The sequence below is a fragment of the Pavona decussata genome, unplaced genomic scaffold, assembly GCF_977016875.1.
Source record: "Pavona decussata unplaced genomic scaffold, jaPavDecu1.1 SCAFFOLD_254, whole genome shotgun sequence".
Taxonomy (NCBI): Eukaryota; Metazoa; Cnidaria; class Anthozoa; order Scleractinia; family Agariciidae; genus Pavona; species Pavona decussata.
Window position 1 is genome coordinate 2310673 of NW_028145657.1, and position 18519 is coordinate 2329191.

At 38.4% G+C, this 18519-nt stretch overlaps 1 pseudogene; it reads left to right on the forward strand.

Moving 5' to 3' along the window:
- The first annotated feature begins 1327 nt into the window (after positions 1-1327).
- On the forward strand, positions 1328-13502 carry LOC146456558 (glutamate receptor 2-like; annotated as a pseudogene).
- The last annotated feature ends 5017 nt before the right edge of the window (positions 13503-18519 follow it).

The window sequence follows — 18519 nt, forward strand, 5'->3', positions numbered from 1 at the left end:
CATTGTTCCAACGCTTGAAAGCAGATTTGATGCACTTGCTGCGACAAGAATACGTGCAAAATACGGCAACATGTTTTGCGATACCTTCATAGAAACGAAGCACTGTCATTTTGTTTATCTTGATGGTTTCTTAGAAAAAAATTCAACAAAGCAAATCTCAAGGTATAATATAGTACATTAGAGTGGAAATGTTTAGGTAGAACGCATGCGTGAGATTCATAGTATCTCAGAACCAGACGTCTGCATATTTCAGTGACTGCTTGGCAAATTTGCTATTTGATGATCTTAATTGTGTTCCACTTTTCAATTAAGACCAAAAAAAGCCACAGGAAATTTGGTGTTTCAAACATGTCAAAACTGTTGGTATTGAAACTCTAAGCTAGCAACTCAAAATAGCTATTTTTATAGCCCACGGCGTATCATAATTTGAGGCGGGGGAGGCGAGGCTGGGGAAAATATCGAAAGGAATTTAGCGTCTGAGAATGGGCTCATATTCCGGGAAGCTTTTAAAGCTCATAAGTTTAGATTATTTGATATTTCATAGATTTTTAAAGCGAATCGCAGGGGACTACCGTATTTTACGTTAATTCACGGCCTTCCCAATCCTTACGACATCGCAATGATGTAATATTGTTTCTCTTAATTATATATTTTGTCCTTTTATATTAGCATTTTTTTAGCTTGGTATTGTCGTTCGTTCATTTTTATATATTTTATTGTAAATCAGACGTAATTCAGCCTGTGGCTGCAAGGTTTTTGATTAATAAACTATCTATCTATTATAACCGGCGGCGTACTTTAGTTCGTGCTATGATCACCACGAGGTCAATTTATGAAAACAAGCGTTTAATAAGGATTATAGTAATTATCAAAAGCAAAATTAGTTATTTTGTGTACAGTCTGGCTTGCCGCGATTAGCTATTCACTATTTGCAAGTCAGCCTAGTTATAACTTAAGGTTCTGTTGTGAATAAATAAAACTTGAAAACTTGAATAATAAAGAGTTATCTTTTTCTGTCAGAAAGCCATCTATTGTTAGTGCCACACAGTGGAAATTAAGACTGCAGCAATCATTAAATAAAATAAAAAATAAAATAAATGACTTCCAACAGAGTTGAGAATAATAGGTCTCATTTCTTATTTGTTAAAAGCTCGTTTAATTCGTTACTCCACACCTTGCTGCGAATGACACAATATTAGAAAAACAAAGCAGGATCTGAATTGCAAAAACAGTCATAAGTCTGTGAACGTAAAAGCTAAGAATTTTATTTCTTTTTTGTCGGTGAACATTTTGGCCTTTCTTTAGGACCTACAACCGACAAAAGCCAATGCAGGAAACAGTTACTTGTTTTCTAATTATTACTGCCGTTTTTGTGAATCTGTCACTGAAAGGTTTCCGTGGGAATGCGCTAAAAGTTGGTAAGTTTAAATTGAAAACGTTGCGAAACAGAGTGGACGTCCGTGTCGGTAAGTACTACAACTTTCTTTTCATCAACTTAATCACAGTAGTCTGGTATCGCTTGATCATTTACTGTGTGAATGGAATTTAATTCCGACCAAGTAAAACTCTTGTTTTGTCGTCATCAGCCAAGTATAAATAACATACGTATATAATCACGCATTTTCCATTTACAGTAGCAATTGATATTGTCTTACTAATTTCTTCAAAACCCAGTAACTCAAGATCATTTGAACTGCTAAAATCATCAGTGTTGTCAGTATTTAGCTACTCACAATGACATATTCACGATGATTTGTTTACCAAATTTGAATGACTATATCCCGCTTGTACGCGTTTTACTGAAAATCATGCACAAAAAATTTACTATGCTAATAACAATCCCTCATCGTTGGTGTTTTCAAAGGAGCCATTTTTGAGGACCGAAGATTAGTAAGACCATTCCTTGTCGCCATTGATGATATCAACAGGGACCCCAACACTCTCTCAGGAATACAACTTCAAGCCATCATTAATGTAACTAAACCACAGGACGCGTTTGATAATTTAAAAGCAGGTACCATGGGACCAGTACTTATACTGCTTAGTTTTGATGTTACCTTTTAGTGGCTTAGAGTTAACGTAATTACCATAATAAACTCAACAACGTTATCTTGCTATTCTCTTACTGTTGCAGCGATAATCGTTAGAATCTGTAATGAGAAAGGCCTGCTTAAAAGAAGTGTTATTGGCCTACTGGTGTATCCCAGCCAAACGGCTTAACCTCATTCTCCCCTATTTCCCCTCCCTCCTCTTTCTTCAGCCCCTTCTTGGAGCACAAGCCAGGGTGGTGGGAATATACGAGAAACATTGGGAATGAGATTATGACACGCCCACCATACGCTTATATGGCCTTTACACTGTTGGTGTTAGTAACCCACAATCCCTACTTTGTTTGTTTACTTTCACAGCTCAGTATCTTATCTTATTCACCAAGGCGTTGTGGCTGTCATCGGACCTGCCATGTCCTCAGATGTAAAGCACATACAGCCATACTCCAGTGGCTACAGACCCAACTTTCTCCTCCGTTCCAGTTAACTTCCCTTATCTCCTACGCATGAGTCCAAGTGACACCGTACAGTGCCAGGCTTTGGCGGGAATCATTGAACACTACAACTGGACACAGTTTGCCCTGCTCATGTTAAAGGATGACTATGGTATTAATATTGCATGCACCTTCAGTTAACACCCTTTGTTATTTTTTTTAGCGAGGCGGGGGAGGGGGGTGGGGGGGTCTTGTAGTTGACAGCGAGTCCATGTCCTCCTTGCGTTGTTGTTTTCAGTGGACGACACTACCACTGGAGTATTACCGAAAGAGTAAAAAGGAGATCTTGATTTTGTAATTCTCATAATGGAGAGAGTATTAGCCTATGAGTTAGTGAACGCAGTTGTGATTTGAAATCTTCGTTAAACGTTCCCTTAGGGATCAATTTAGTTACGGGAATCATATCAAGAGATAACCACTGACTCGTGATTAATCTTTACAGGAATCAATGGTTTGTTAGCTCTGAAAGATGAAGCGTACAAACGAGGCTGGCTTGTTGTGGCACACGAACACTTTGAACCCCTACCAGACCCCTCTCAACTGGACGTCAACAAACAACTAAAATGGATCAGACAAACAGGCACAAGAATTGTGGTCTTGAACTGCTATAAGAAATACTCAAGACAAGTTAGAAAACTAGAAAACGGGAATGACACTCACTTCTCATAAGTTCAATTATAAGGGTTTCGGGGGTTTCATTACGCTGACTTTATTGCGTTAAACTGAATCATGCATGAAGATAGTTTCAGAAATACTGATTCCTTGCTTTAGATACTGTAAAAACCTAATGGATTTGCAATGAAAGTATATAAAGAAAAATAAATTAGTTATGTAAGTTGAGGTTTTGGGTTCAATTTACTAGGATTTCAAGACGTTGATCAGGGTTAAGAGTCGGTATTTCAGTTGACATTTCCTATAGTGGTATGTGTAATACACAAACAAACCCGAGATCTCTGCATGAATCTTTTGAAATAGATGATAAAGTAGGCTGGAGACCTTGGCATGACGAAGGACTGGGTGTGGATTGTAACAGATGCACAAACTGAACAGGTAAAATCGGACAAATAGCTCCGTGAATCTTTCTGTTGCCAAGTTGGAGATTAACACTTTGAGGCAAACATGCTTATTGATTAGTTCAACACTAGCTTCATTATATAATCATGAATAGGCCATTTCCGAGTTGCTTTGAACCTCATTACGAAAGCGAGGCTCCGTGGAAAGCTTTTTATATGAAAATTAGTTTTGTTGCGTACGAATGAAAACTAATTTTCAGTCATGTACGAAGCCCCGCTTTCATGATGAGGCTCAAAGCAACTGAGAAATGGCCTCTTGCTAAACTTTGTGTTTATTGATGATCAACATGTGATATCACTTTTATTAGGATTGGCAGACACTCGGTCATGACTTCGTTATAAATCAGTTTTATGGTGTCATTGGAACACGTCTGGCATTTGGTGAAGGCGCTCTCTAAAAGGAAGTTTCAACACGCTGGAGGAACTACCAGCATGGCGAACTTGACGTATGTAATTAAAATCCTACAGTAAGTAGGTTGTTAGTATTGATAATCTCAGGTATTATATATGATCAAGATTAGAAACACTCAAATCTGACAGCGCTGTTTGGGGAAAAGAGAGGTAAGGGAAGCCTAATGGTTACAAACGTTTTCTGAGTAATAATTAACGTATAATTGCATGTAAATTTGTTTTGTTTGCCTCCTGATTAGGCTGTGATCTCAGTAAGTTCTAACCTGGATCGTAGTAAATAATTGAAGCGTAAGAAGAGGCCGGTTGTTTCCTTTTTTAGGTTTCTAGTGAACAGGTCCTTACTGTTCATGTTGAAAGGAAAGAATGGCGCCAATAAACCCATCCTCAGATACCCAGGGGCAGATAGTTGAGTCAGGAAGAATCAAAACAAGTAAGTTTCACTCTTCAGTGTAAACTTACCTGTTTTGACTTCCTCCTGACCCAAATGTCTGTCCCTGGTCTCCGAGGATGCAATAAACCGTATTGATTTAAACGAAATGGAGTTATGCATTACAAAACAATGGAATATTTTGTCTTTCCCTTGCATTTGCATTTCTATAGGTGGATCTTTGTTTACATGTTTAAGCTCGTCAGCATACATTAAAGCATAAATGACAAAGCTAGCTACAAATTTATGCACCCTATAACTTAACACAGCTCGGCACACTTTGCGCAGTTTGGGAAAATTTGAGCGTGATATGCTTAATAGTTTTTGAGAAATGAACTCTCAAAGTATCCACAAGATCTTGCAACTGTCATTAGTAATGTATGGTTGGATGGAATTCTTAACACCATGCCATACATCGCGCTTAAATGTTTACCTCCTATATGCTGATGAGGCAAAATGTTAACAGTGACATCACTAAATATTCTTCTATAAATTACCCTCTTCTACTTTTAATCGTCTGGCTTCAAAGTGAACAAAAAGAGGGCGTGTCGTCAACGCCAACATCTCATCACTGAAAACAAACAGTAAACGCATTTCTCATGAGTCTATTCAAGATGAGCCCCTAGCTGAATCCCCGCCAATATAAAAACTGTAATCCTTTTATGTGCCGTCAGCTCGTGGTTCAATGTGAACTCATCTCGTGCCTTGGCCTCGGTGATCTACTGACTAAGTCTCACATTACTCCTAACTTCAGCCAGAAAACGCTCACTTCACCTAATTATTGTGGACCAACTTGTAAACCGAGCCGATTGGTAATCATTCTTTTACTATCAGGTGGTGACTGGAAAGTTTTATGATGCAGTCTTGGCTTTAGCGTCTGCACTTCATCTCATGATATTAGATGGACATGACGTCAGAGAACAGAAGCTTGGTTTTGACTTTGACAAGGGTCCTGTTACTGCATGGAATAATGGAGAAGAGCTAATGAAGTATATAAAGAAGGCAAAACTGTCATGTTGTTTTTTAATTGGTTTTTGTAATTGTTTTTTATTGGTTTTTGTTTGCTAATTTGTTACTTTGTTTAATTTAATATTAATGTTAAAGGGAAGTATCATGAGGTTTATGAAATCTTTTGTTGAAAATGATGAAATAAGGCCTTCAATCAGCTGCCAAATAATTTTAACGGGAGGAAGAAATCAACTCAATTCTTGAAAGGAACAACTCGTGATCTGTTCTAGCGCATTTTGGAAACAAAAATGCGAGAACTCTGAAAAACATTAGCCTAACATTTCTGAAGTTCCAATCCATTCCGACCTAATCTGTCTCTGCACAGAGGGACTAATCGACAGTTTTATTGCTCTGGAGTGATTATTTATAACAAACTTGACAATTATTTCGTTGTTTCTGCTGATAGACAAACATTTCTGGGTTTTGACATGACGGCAAATTTGCGTCATACTTCCCCTTTAACAACGAGGAAAGATTGTTTGAAGCCTTTTTCTTAGTTATTAAATTTATATTATCTCACTTTCCCTCTTTTTTTTCTCACAAATATAGCCTTTATGAACACCTGTGATTGTTTTGCGCGTTTCTCTGAAACCTAACTTCAAAATCAACTTTTAAAAATATCATTTCAATCACTTGAACTGACATTATGTCAATGCTTTGTTAGATGAAGACAAGTGGTGTCATGAATGACTTGGACTTCAGAGAAGATGGCTCGCCAACATTTCAAAAGTATGATATAGTCAATTTGGGAAGAACAGGTTTTGTCAAGGCAAGTGACTACAACCATCGCGTTGAATCAGGTGCTATCGCTATTGAAAAAGCGACCGGGATATTCCATTTGGTTACATGGCGATTGTATACACATATTTTTTTTCAGTTGCTTATTATCCGAGTTTTAAAATAACTTGTTAGTTAAGTTAGGCATTGATATTTTACTGCTGTTCACTGAAAATCCCCAAGAGGGAGTGTTCATAAATATTGTATTGTATTGTATTGTATTGTACTGTACTGTACTGTACTGTATTGTATTGTATTGTATTGTATTGTATTGTATTGTATTGTATTGTATTGTATTGTATTGTATTGTATTGTATTGACATATTAAGACTACAGTCTTCGAAAAATAAGTATTGGTTACTGGTATACTTCTAATTCCCATACAATTTGTTTCTGCAAGGTTGGAAAATGGAGTCCAACTAAAGGGATTGAAATGTTTCCGGAAAAACCAGTTTTGTGGTTATCGCAGTCACTTCGGATCCCACGTGACCGAGCAAATACGGTAGAAAACACCACCATTCGAGTTGTTACTGTAATAGTAAGTGAAAGAATATTTTTTGTACTTATTGTACAGATTGTAATATTACATTTGTTTAATTACTTCTGCATAAAAAATCTTTTAACGTCCCAAAAGATCTAATGGTGTGACAAAACAATGTCCTTTCTTTCCATTAGATCACGAGTTCAATATACCAGCCCGGCTCTTAAACCAGAAACTCCTCGGAAACAATTCTACTTCATAATGTGATTTTAAAAAATTATGGACTTAGCTAATATGTTTTTTATTGACTAGTGTGTTTATTTTTCCGCGCCTCGCCTTTAAAACATATCCCTGTTCTTGTTACTACATTTGCCATTTAAAACAAAGAGAATAGGCCATTTTCACGATGGCGTCATTTACTACAACTACCAGAATCCTTCCGTTTGTTGTTTTCTCTTGCAAATCAGGGATATTTTTATCTTAACCTCGATGGGATTAAAAGATATTAAATAAGAAAGGAAAAGCAGGAGGATTCTGGTAGTTGTAGTACATGTAAAATAGCGTCATCATGAGAATCGCCTTTTTGTCATCAGCAATAGAATCGCTGCCTCCGTTGCATTGTTTGGGTAAGCTAGGGTAATGAACAAAATACGGTTACTGAAATGATATACATTGTGTTTTACTACGATGCATGCTTCCAGGAACCGCCTTTTATTGAGAGAGAGGTCACTAAAACAGGAGAGACAGTTTACAAAGGTTTCTGCACAGAGTTACTCAACAGACTTCAGCAAGATATGAAATTCAAGCACACGGTTGAAGTAATTCCAAAAAAACATTAATGTATCATGGGATTTGTTCAACAAAAAGTGGAGTGGAATGATGGAAAATTTAGTGGAAAGAGTAAGATTTTTCTTTTGCTATGTTATTTAAATGGACTGAGTAAGCTATAGCTAAGGGGTATTCGCACAGTTGCTACATTTAAAAAATGGCAATAAGTTGTTTGCAAATGTAAATAATTGTCATCCAACCCCAATTTATATTACAGGCGATATTCACACACTTTGTTGTTTGTACTAAACAGTATATCAAAAATTCGGTTTTCTCACTGCTTCTCACTCAACATCTAGGTACGAGAGTAGCCTTTTCCTTACCCTGTTATCAGAGGTTTTTTTTTTTTTTGTTTTTCTGGCAAGTCTTTTAACACGTACAAAGTTGTTCGCGTCTCGCAAGTAAAGAAGCCGACCACGCCAACAACTTCGTACATGCTATAGGACTTGCCAGAATAAAACCTCTTTTAGCAGGGTACCTTTTCCTATTTCTGGTAGTTTCCTTCGTTACTTTTCGAAAAAGGACAGTAAGTTGGATACAAAAATCCTTTATTTGATCTTTAGTTTTTAGTAGCACATAATATAGGAAAAGTCAAAATACAAACAACATTGTTATAGCTGAAATCTTGCTCTCAACAGAAAGCTGATCTCGCTGTTGCACCGTTGACCGTCAGGTCGCAGCTTCAAACTGCCGTGGATTTCACACAGCCCTTCATGGATCTAGGGCTGTCGATTCTAATTGAAAACAGTGTCAACGTAGACTACAAAGTGGTTTCTTTCCTGAAACCATTCAACACTGACTTGTGGTTGGCCATCGTTGTTGGCACGTTATTAGTTGGCGTATTTCTATGGTTACATGCCACATTCAGTCCACGTGGCTACCACGGCAGGATTGCACAATCACGTGATCATACGAAAGTAAAGGAGGATTCCTGGAGAACACGAGATTGCCTGCGGTTCTTTGATTCCACGTGGTCATCATTTTCGTATACTGTTGGTCAGGGTGCGGATGTTGCCCATCCGGGAGAGTTGTTGCTGCATTCTGGTGGTTTGCCATGTTGATAATCAGTAAGGAGATACTGAATGACAATCAATATTCACCTGTCCCCAGTTGTTCAAGGAGTGGATAACTGTATCCAGTGGATAGGTCGCTATCCGCTATCTATTAGTTGGAATACAGTTTATTATCCACTGGAAAAGGTTATCCTCTCGTTGAACAACCGAGGCCAGGTCATTGTAGTGATTCGTTAAACCAAACTTCTTGTGGGTTAGTCTTTCAGCCAGACTGATTGAAAACTGTGCGTCCAAGAGATATGCATCTTATAACAATTAAAAAAAAAAAGTATAAAATTCCGTGAATTGTTAAAAAAAAAGGTTGGCGTCCATATGACGCGTGGACGCCCTTCTGGCTAAAACCTTGCATGGGATACTGCTTATTCGGCAATTTGCATCACCGTTTCACATGCGCATGGAAAAGTAAGGACCACCGCCACATTTTCTTTTGTTGGAACTGCCATTCAGCTCCATGGAAAATGGCTACTATTGCTGCAAGTTTGGGCCTCGCAGTGGCCAAGATAAGCCTTACGTAAAGGCTTGGCGGCGTCTATTTGAATAACGTTATACTATGCTTAATAATGGTGTTTTCAAAAACGTCGAAGTTGAAAGAAGTGTCAAATGATTACTAGAATCAAATGGAATTAATTGCTTTTAAATTTTTTTGCCGCCAAAAGATTGATCAATCAAACAACAGTCAAACACAGCTTAAATAAGTTAAAGAAAAGCGGTCTCAGGTAAGTTTAATTATAATTTGATTTTGTCTTATCTATGCGTCTTGGAAACGTTTAGAAGTTAAAGGCGCACAATTTCTAAGTTGTTGGAATCCGGTTTTATTACCAGTAAGCATATAATCAATTGTATTTGGGGATAGTTGAAAAGGCAAAAATAAGGACAGCTGTCGTTTTTGTTTTTCCTTGCTTGTTTCATACAGGCGCTTCTTACACCGCCAATTTGGCCAGTTTCTTGATCACAGACGTATTCGAAACTCCAATCAACAGCCTTGAAGATTTAGCTGCCCAGACCACCATTAAATACTGCTGCACAAAAGACAGCCACACAATGGCATTCTTTCAAATGTCACGCGTTTCAACGTACGCGAAGATGTGGGCATTTATGCAGCATCATAACACTCTTGTGGAAAATGTGACAGAAGGAATCAGAAGAGCCAAGCGAGGTGGTTATGCATATATAAGCGATTCAGAGGTGCTGGAGTACTACACTAAACAGAGACCATGTAACAGACTAACTACCGCTGGAAGGTAAGTGCAACACAATATGCGCTTTTATAGCACATGACAAAAGAGAGAGAAATTAGTCTACGGCTAAGATTAGTTTCGCAGTGAGGGGGGAAAATCCCTCTTAAATTTCTTTCAATCTGAAGTCAGTTCACCCGGCCTTCTTCAAAAAAACAGATCACTGATATCAGAGGCTTTGTCCCTGGCCTTATACGTTCTGAGCTCTAGGTTACCCGCGGAACTGTGGGCTTGGGTATTCGTCCCAAATCTCTAACCCCTGGATTCCCGACCTATATTTCAGTACTACTAGTAGTAGACTTAATTAGACAAACCTCTACCGCGTTATTCCAAGCCAAACATGTTTAACTACAACTGCTTTTGAGTCCATACATTCTCATACAGGGCAGATTACCTCCTCCATTAACCTTCAGCCCGGTCTTACACCTCTAAGAGAGTGCTGGGGGAGGGGGGGGGGGGGGGGGGAGGAGAGGAGTTACGGTGTAAGGCTATTGTTCTTACGGTATTTCGATAACTTCAATGTTGCAGTGAGGTATTTATCTAGCATGTTTGTAAATGCGGTTTCGGTAGTTTGTCGATTTTTGACTCAGGCTTTGGGCGCTTTTTTTTTTCACGATATTGCGGTTTTGTCCTTCCTCCGATGTCCCCCTCCTTCTCAAGTACTAGGTTTTTCTAAAACGATGTAGAATACAAGGCCTAAACGCGATCACAACCAGCAGCAATTTTTCATATTGGAACTGCAACGTTGAATTTAAGCCCAAGAGAAAATGTTGCGTTATTCTCTTTCAAAGCTAAAAGCATACTTTGGACCAAGCTGTTCAAGAGGCCAGATTTTGTCGGCCTTGGTAGACATTGTAGACTACTTCCGTATTAACGCCGCTTTACTGTTTTTTTAATTTGAATATTATCACTTGGCTGTGTTCATTTGCTTTGCGAAAACGCGACTTTCATTGAAGACACAATAACCGCAAACAACAAAAAAGCTTTATCTGATTATAGTAAATTCCAAAGCAAACAAGCTGCTAACATTTAAGGACCTGCCCATTAATACGAGGGAAATTAAACGGCGAGGTCAAAACGAAAATGACCTGTTTATACGCAGGCAAGGCTTTTAAGGTGGACGCATTTATATGGTAAGGAGTTCGCGACTTAGCTAAGCTGTTGGTTATTATAACAATAAATTATTATTTCTCGTACGAGCCTCGGCCCTTTTGTATTTTTTTGCAGGGTCTTTGGAAAGTTTGGTTATGGGTTTGGGCTTCCAAAAAACTCACCGTACACGCATCATTTCAGTGTGAAAATTCTAGAGCTGCGCCAGAAAGGATTCATAAAGCTTTTGAAACAAAGGTGGCTTCAAGGAGTGTGTGACAGGCCTAAACAGGATCAGTCAGGTATATAACGAGATAATATAGACATTTTTAACCTAACATTATAGTAAGCAGTAGCAGTGGGTGATAATGAGGGAAATATTGTATCATTCTTCAAACATTTTATAGCTTCTCAACAAACTACCGCACCCTTAAATGCGTAACCGAATCGAATGTTTGGTTTTATCACCTGAGTTTATAACTAAAGGCAATTTGGTTATCATAAAGAGATTCGAGTGCTGACGTTTCGAGCGCCGTATAGGTAGCCCGCGGTCAAAGCGAATCCCATCGACGCAGCACGTCGACAGTTCAGAAACTGACTCCCTTTTAGTAAATGGTATACAGCTCAGCTTGCACTGTGGCCTTAGCTTCTTGAGTGCTTAATAAACCTCCGGAGTTAATCAATAACTCAGCAATGTAGGCTGAGCCGTTTGCCATTTGTTTATAACAAAATATAAACAAAGTAATGACGTGTATTAGACACAAATCCTGCTTTTCACACTTATCGATGAAAAACATCTTGCATTCTTGCTTAATCCTGTTATTTTCCATCTTCCGAATCGAATTTCTTTTCTTTTTTCAGGCTTTCTTTTCGCAACTGCTTAAGTTGCGTAAATAACTGCGATGATCTTTCTTCTGTTTAATATTTATTTATAAGGACACTTTTTGTTGCTTATCTCAATGCATGCCGATGTTTCGTTCAAAACGCTGGAAAAATTTGCCACTAAATCAGAAATATATTCTCTAAAAAATTAACGCGTAACGGTCGGTACGCGTGCTTACTTACGCTAGCTGCACTCATGAGAAAATTTCTTCAAATTTTCGGCACTTCTCCACCATTTACCCAACTTTTAGAGCCACGCACCTGACGAATATTTTCGTTTTATCTTTTATACTGAATGCTTAATTGACCAATCATAGCGCGTCCTTTACTTTAGTTATGTAAGACAAATGTGTAATCTCATTCGGTAACCAAAACCTAAACAAAAAAACAGCTTGGGTAAAGAGAAATGTGAACCAAGGACGTCTACTCTCCTTTGCAGCTGGCGGGAGGTTTTCACTGGTATTGCGGCCACCATTCGTTCCGCGCTGCCTACAATTCTTTTGCAAAATCCTAAAAAGTTATATGTATTTATTTGAGAAACCTCCTTCAGTTCTGGAGATGTGATGTTTTTTCACGATATGGCCGGTGTGTTTTATGCGGTTATCTTCGGTTTGCTCATCAGCTTCTTTGTTCTTCTGGGTGAGATAACGTGGGCTGCGAACAAAGATAAAAAACAAAACAAGGGAAATAAATTATGTTTTAAAAATGGACGAGTAACGAGGATAAAACATATTAACAGCCAATAAAACGTTCTCTGGTTGAAAAAACTTAGTCATGGCATACTACTAACTATTAAAGCAGATAACATTCCATGCCGTTACCTAGGCATGCTTTTTATTCGCACTCACTTATGCTTACATAATTATTCATGCATTCGCGTGCTTTTATATGACTTCGTTAAAGGCTACAGTCTGGTAGGCGAAAGCCCATTTCTTTAATATATAACTTTTAACCAGAGAACGTTTTTTAGTTTTTAAAATAATGTTTTGCTACCTAAAGTGAAAAATTATAATGATGAAAAGGAGCATTTGGAGCTCATGGAATGAACCCATCAGGATTACTGTTTCCTGACTAATTCCTTAGTGAAATGTCAGTCATGCCTTAGTACCCTGACGACGGTTAGCTTCTTTGAGTCAAAAATACAGTAACAAGGTGGATTGTAAATTAATCAGTGAAACAATTTCCAAACTGACTACTCCCGCTTTAACTAACTATTATAATGATCTTAATTTATGAATAACAGCTTATACGCATTCTAGAGGGCATCAAAAACTGGCTGATGAGATCTTGGAGAAGCAAAAAAGGAAAGATTCCGACTTGTAGAGGTTATACTTTAGAAGCTGGTACTCACTGGGATCTCGCTTTAGAACAGATGCAAAGTCTTCTTCCTGCCAAGCAAACGGACAACACATCTCAACACGAAAAAACAGTCGCTGACAATGGGCGTGGAAGTAATAGGAACCGGAATGGACAAAACCCTGAAGGAGAACTGGACAAACGCAGTGACGATAGCAAAGAAACTGTCGATCAACATTCTAACAAACCTACTATTTATATTTGACGGTTTCATTTGTAAAGTAAGTAAATTAACTGGCTTTCTCCCCCTGATGATGACACCACCTTTGACCAGAAAGAATGCTGAGACACATTCCTGCTAAACGGGGACGAGCATGAAATCTAGCCTGATAACATATCATGTATTCAAAATGTAGAAGAATAAAATGTTCTCACTTTGGCTGTTTGATTTTGCGGTACTCTGCAATAAAAGCTTCATAGTGGCGGATATTTACCGTTCGCGATCCAGTAAATATCTATCACTCGTTACTTAGTTGAATAGTTGAATAGTTGTTTTGGATAGCCACTCCCAATTACTTTTATAGGCACTTAATTTCTAAACGTTACGAAAAAACAAACGCACGAAATCATGGTTTGAGTAGCCAATCAGAATATGTCCCCGTCTCAGATTCCAGCCCATCCCATCCTATCCTATCCTATCCTATCCTATCCTATCCTATCTTATCTTATCCCATCCCATCCCATCCCATCCCATCCCATCCCATCCCATCCCATCCCGTCCCATCCCATTCCATCCCTTCCTATCCTATCCTATCCTATCCTATCCTATCCTATCCTATCCTATCCTATCCTATCCTATCCTATCCTATCCCGTCCCGTCCCGTCCCGTCCCATCCCATTCCATCCCTTCCTATCCTATCCTATCCTATCCTATCCTATCCCGTCCCGTCCCGTCCCATCCTATCCTATCCTATCCTATCTTATCCTATCCTATCCTATCCTATCCCATCCTATCCTATCCCGTCCCGTCCCGTCCCATCCTATCCCATCCCATCCTATCCTATCCTATCCTATCCTATCCTATCCCATCCCATCCCATCCCATTCCATCCTATCCTATCCTATCCTATCCTATCCTATCCTATCCTATCCCGTCCCGTCCCATCCCATCCCATCCCATCCCATCCTATCCTATCCTATCCTATCCTATCCTATCCTATCCTATCCTATCCTATCCCGTCCCGTCCCATCCCATCCCATCCCATCCTATCCTATCCTATCCTATCCTATCCTATCCTATCCTATCCCGTCCCGTCCCGTCCCATCCCATCCCATCCTATCCTATCCTATCCTATCCCATCCTATCCTATCCTATCCTATCCTATCCTATCCTATCCTATCCTATCCTATCCTATCCTATCCTATCCTATCCTATCCCGTCCCGTCCCATCCCATCCCATCCCATCCTATCCTATCCTATCCTATCCTATCCCGTCCCGTCCCATCCCATCCCATCCCATCCTATCCTATCCTATCCTATCCTATCCCGTCCCGTCCCATCCCATCCCATCCCCAGTGTCCATTCAAACACTATTTTGAGCCAGTTTAGCCCTCCTGTCAAAATGATGGTTATTCCTTTAATTTTGTTTTCGAAGGAACAGCATCTTGGAAATACAGGAGAAAAGATTCCATTCCCAAAAGCTGCCCGTAAATTACATACTCAGATGAAGAATCAGAGGAATTAAATAATTCTGTGACTGCGGCCGCACTATAGAGTCAATACTGGTGTCCACGTGAAATTATGTTGTTTTGAATCCGTTATGGAATACTAGAGTGACTAAACAATTTTATGTGATGTAATACCAGGGACAACTAACAAAAATATTCAAGACTGAAAATACATCAAATGTAGTTTCTAGTTTTTCGGACCTCTAAAAAGGAAAGTTTACGTTAACACAGTTTGATCGTCAGATAAAATTTTGAAGTTGAAGAAAATTTTAAGGGCTGGTCATGATCATATTTTGGTTTGTAAAGGCATTTCCCGTCGCTTCGAATTAATTCTAACTTTTAGATGATAATATATTAAAAACAACGGGACTTTTTCAAGGCACTGAATTCAATCTAAATTTCTGAGGCGACTGTTAGGCTGATCCGAAAATGAGCCGTTGGGTGTCGCACAAAACGACCACAAATAGTCTAAGCTTGCTCAAAAATTAAAATACACCATATTTTCCTAGCGACTCTTCTTGTTTGGTACCCCTGATAGCTAAGTGATAATAGAGCTCTTGCACCTGACGTATTGCATTGGTTTCACGAGTGTCATGCTTTCGAGTTTTGTTCAAAACAGCATTTTTCTCTGTGAGCTCGGTTTCTTCTTTAGTCTGGGAGGACACAAACACATAAGTTGTTCTCAATCGTAAAAGAAGGGGGAGCAAGAGAAAATAGTCATTAATAATAATAATAATAATAATAATAATAATAATAATAATAATAATAATAATAATAATAATAAAAACAGTTTAACCGCAGTCAAAATTCATTGTACCATCTGCAGTATTCAAGCAAAATTCCCTTTTATTAGTCAAGCACCGCAATAAATTAAAGATCTTTTCATTTTAAGTATTTTTAATATTAATTACTGTGACCAGCAATATCAACCTTTGGGATAAAATCATTAACGCGCATGGGACCATTTACACCAATAGAACCAGAAGTGGGATCAGCACGAAAGATATAAGTTTTTAGAGTTTAAATCGGCAAGGTATTTTTGTTACTCTTTATTTAGATTTTTTATTGTTCATTCTGACCATACTTCGTAAATTTAAAAACTGTATTATTTTCTATGTTCATATGATCAGTTTCAGGTTCGGCCTGTGATCCTTCTCATGGGTTGTAAATAAAGTTTTACTGACGTACATAATTGACGTCACACTTTCGTTCGCTTTTACACGCAACAGCAGGCGACATTTGTTGATCGAGGGTTTTCGCATTTATAAATAGAATAGTTAAATTTGCTTCATTTGACAACATCTTAAAATAGTAACCTGAAATTAGGTTGAACGGCGGAGCGTTATATTCTCGGCTTGTGTTCTCAAAATTAAAATACTGATTACAATTTTCTCACGTTGCCAGCCTACATGGACGCCGCCGCGATTTGGTGTACGATGTCAGCAGTGTGCATACAGCGGTGCAGAAGTATCACACAGTTTAAGGTCACAGTTAGTCAGACACTGCGTGCCTCAAACCTCTCTAAGCAGTACGCTGCAGTTGTTTGGCGCTGACTGACACGGTGTCTAAATCCTGAGTTGTTTTTGACGGATTTAAATTAGGCAAGGCAAAATCTCAGGGCACGGTAGGGTTTGCCGCATAATACAACTGATTACAGCCAAAATGTAACTCGGGGCATGAAAGTACAGCTTTCGCTGTACCGGCCTTAATCAACGGAGGCACGCATTCACTATAAAACATACAGGAAGGAAGCGATTTTCTTTTTCGAATATGCTTATACGACTAACTGGTAAAGTACTGATTTTTCTCAATAATTCTTCTGTTGTAAAAGTGTCAAAGATCAACAGTCAGTAATCTTAACCTATGCAATGAATTGCTATTTGGACTCGGCCCGATTTGCCAAAACTAGTTTTTATTATTTGCAAAAACCAAAAATACCACACGAATCGAAAGCGCACCCAAATATGGTGTAAAAAATATCAGAATTCTATACCCTACTTCTAAAATCTCTGTGATGGCCTAGATTTGGGCAAAAATGTCGACAAAAAATTTATTCGGCAGGAAAGTTATCATATAAATAACTTGAATACAGCTGGATACCTCAACTGGTCAGGTTGAAGTGACGCGCACAAAAGAAACAAAAATGTCCGATTACACAGTTGACCTTGAATGTTAAATATCTCCTGATGTTTATCGATGTTGAGTTTATTTTCTTGAAAATTAGAAGGAACGTTAATGATCCCCATGTAACATATCATTGTGTTTACAAACAATACGCCCATTAAATAACTCGCTATGTCAGACCAGTGATCAATATTTGCGATAGCCTCTTAACAAAATAATCTCCTGGAAGTTGTCTTAGCAATATTTAAACTTGAGTGGTTCTTGACAAATTCTTTCCTGTCGACAATGTTTCCATTTTCTTCAAGTGGTGTCAGAAATGTTAAATGTTTTCACCGCCAAAATAAATACAGATTAATCTGACCGAATCAGAATAGAAACTGATTTTTCATTTACATAGAAATGAATTTTACCGTGCTTAAGTGGTAATATACTGATTTCTTGATTCGGTAAGTCGTCGGCGTAATACCGAATGCTGATTTTCACAGCGGTAGAGATAGTTTTGAAGCTCATAAACTACCAAAGCAAACTAGGGGGGGCCAGAATTTAAAAAAAAAAATTGAGAACGCCATTTAGTATCAACACCTGCGAAGTACATACTCGTTTACTCCAAAAATCATACTTTTCAAATAAATCCTACACTATTTAGTTGCGGCTTATAGAATTCTTTCGTAGTAACTGGAGAATATTCATTGCACAGACGGTCCAGTCCATATTTTTTTCTACAAAAATTCGTTCTCACTTGTTCAGATTGGTAAGGAACTAAAAAAAATTGTTTCATTCTATGCTTGCCTTGTGCATGACACAATTTGCACCTGAAAAGTAACAAGCTTCATTTGAAACCTTTAGGGCGTTAACGCGGCCATGAAAGTGAGCATTCATAATAAATTTGAAGTATTGAAATATTGTTATTTAAAATAATCTACGAGAATTTCATCTTGACCGAAATGAAAGAAAATCGCTCAAAATTGTTCTGGTAATCAAGAGCTCTACAGGGAGTAAAACTAACCGGCGTAATGATGTCGGCAGTTGCGTGTTTTAAATGTTTAAAAAGATTTCTTGGCGAGGAATAGCAAATCAGTTTGCACCGATGTTATCAATTTGAAAAAGGTGATATATGAGCAGTGTAGCGAAGAACTCGTCGAGGTATTCAAAGCCTGCACGACTTACTCGATCAATAAACTTGGGAAGCATAGTGGTATATGTACTTACGGTGAATTTACAAAAGTGGATTGCTGTCTTGTTCAGTATTGTTTTCCCTCTCAAAACGACGCATGATGGCGCTGAATTATTAATAACTCACTGAACAAGCCCGGCATAAAATGCTCATTTATAAAAAAGGCGGGAGAGAGAGGTTCATTAGCAAAGCAAAACATTGCGGTGGCCAGCTGAGCCATGTAGCAATAATTTTCATCAAAGCGGCAAGCTCCAAGGTAAAATGAAAAAAAGTGACTTTTTTAAACTGCTTTTACACTCTGACCATCGCCACCAGAAAAGCCATCATTGCCATTATCTCTTCAAAATGAAATCATTAACTTTTACATTACCT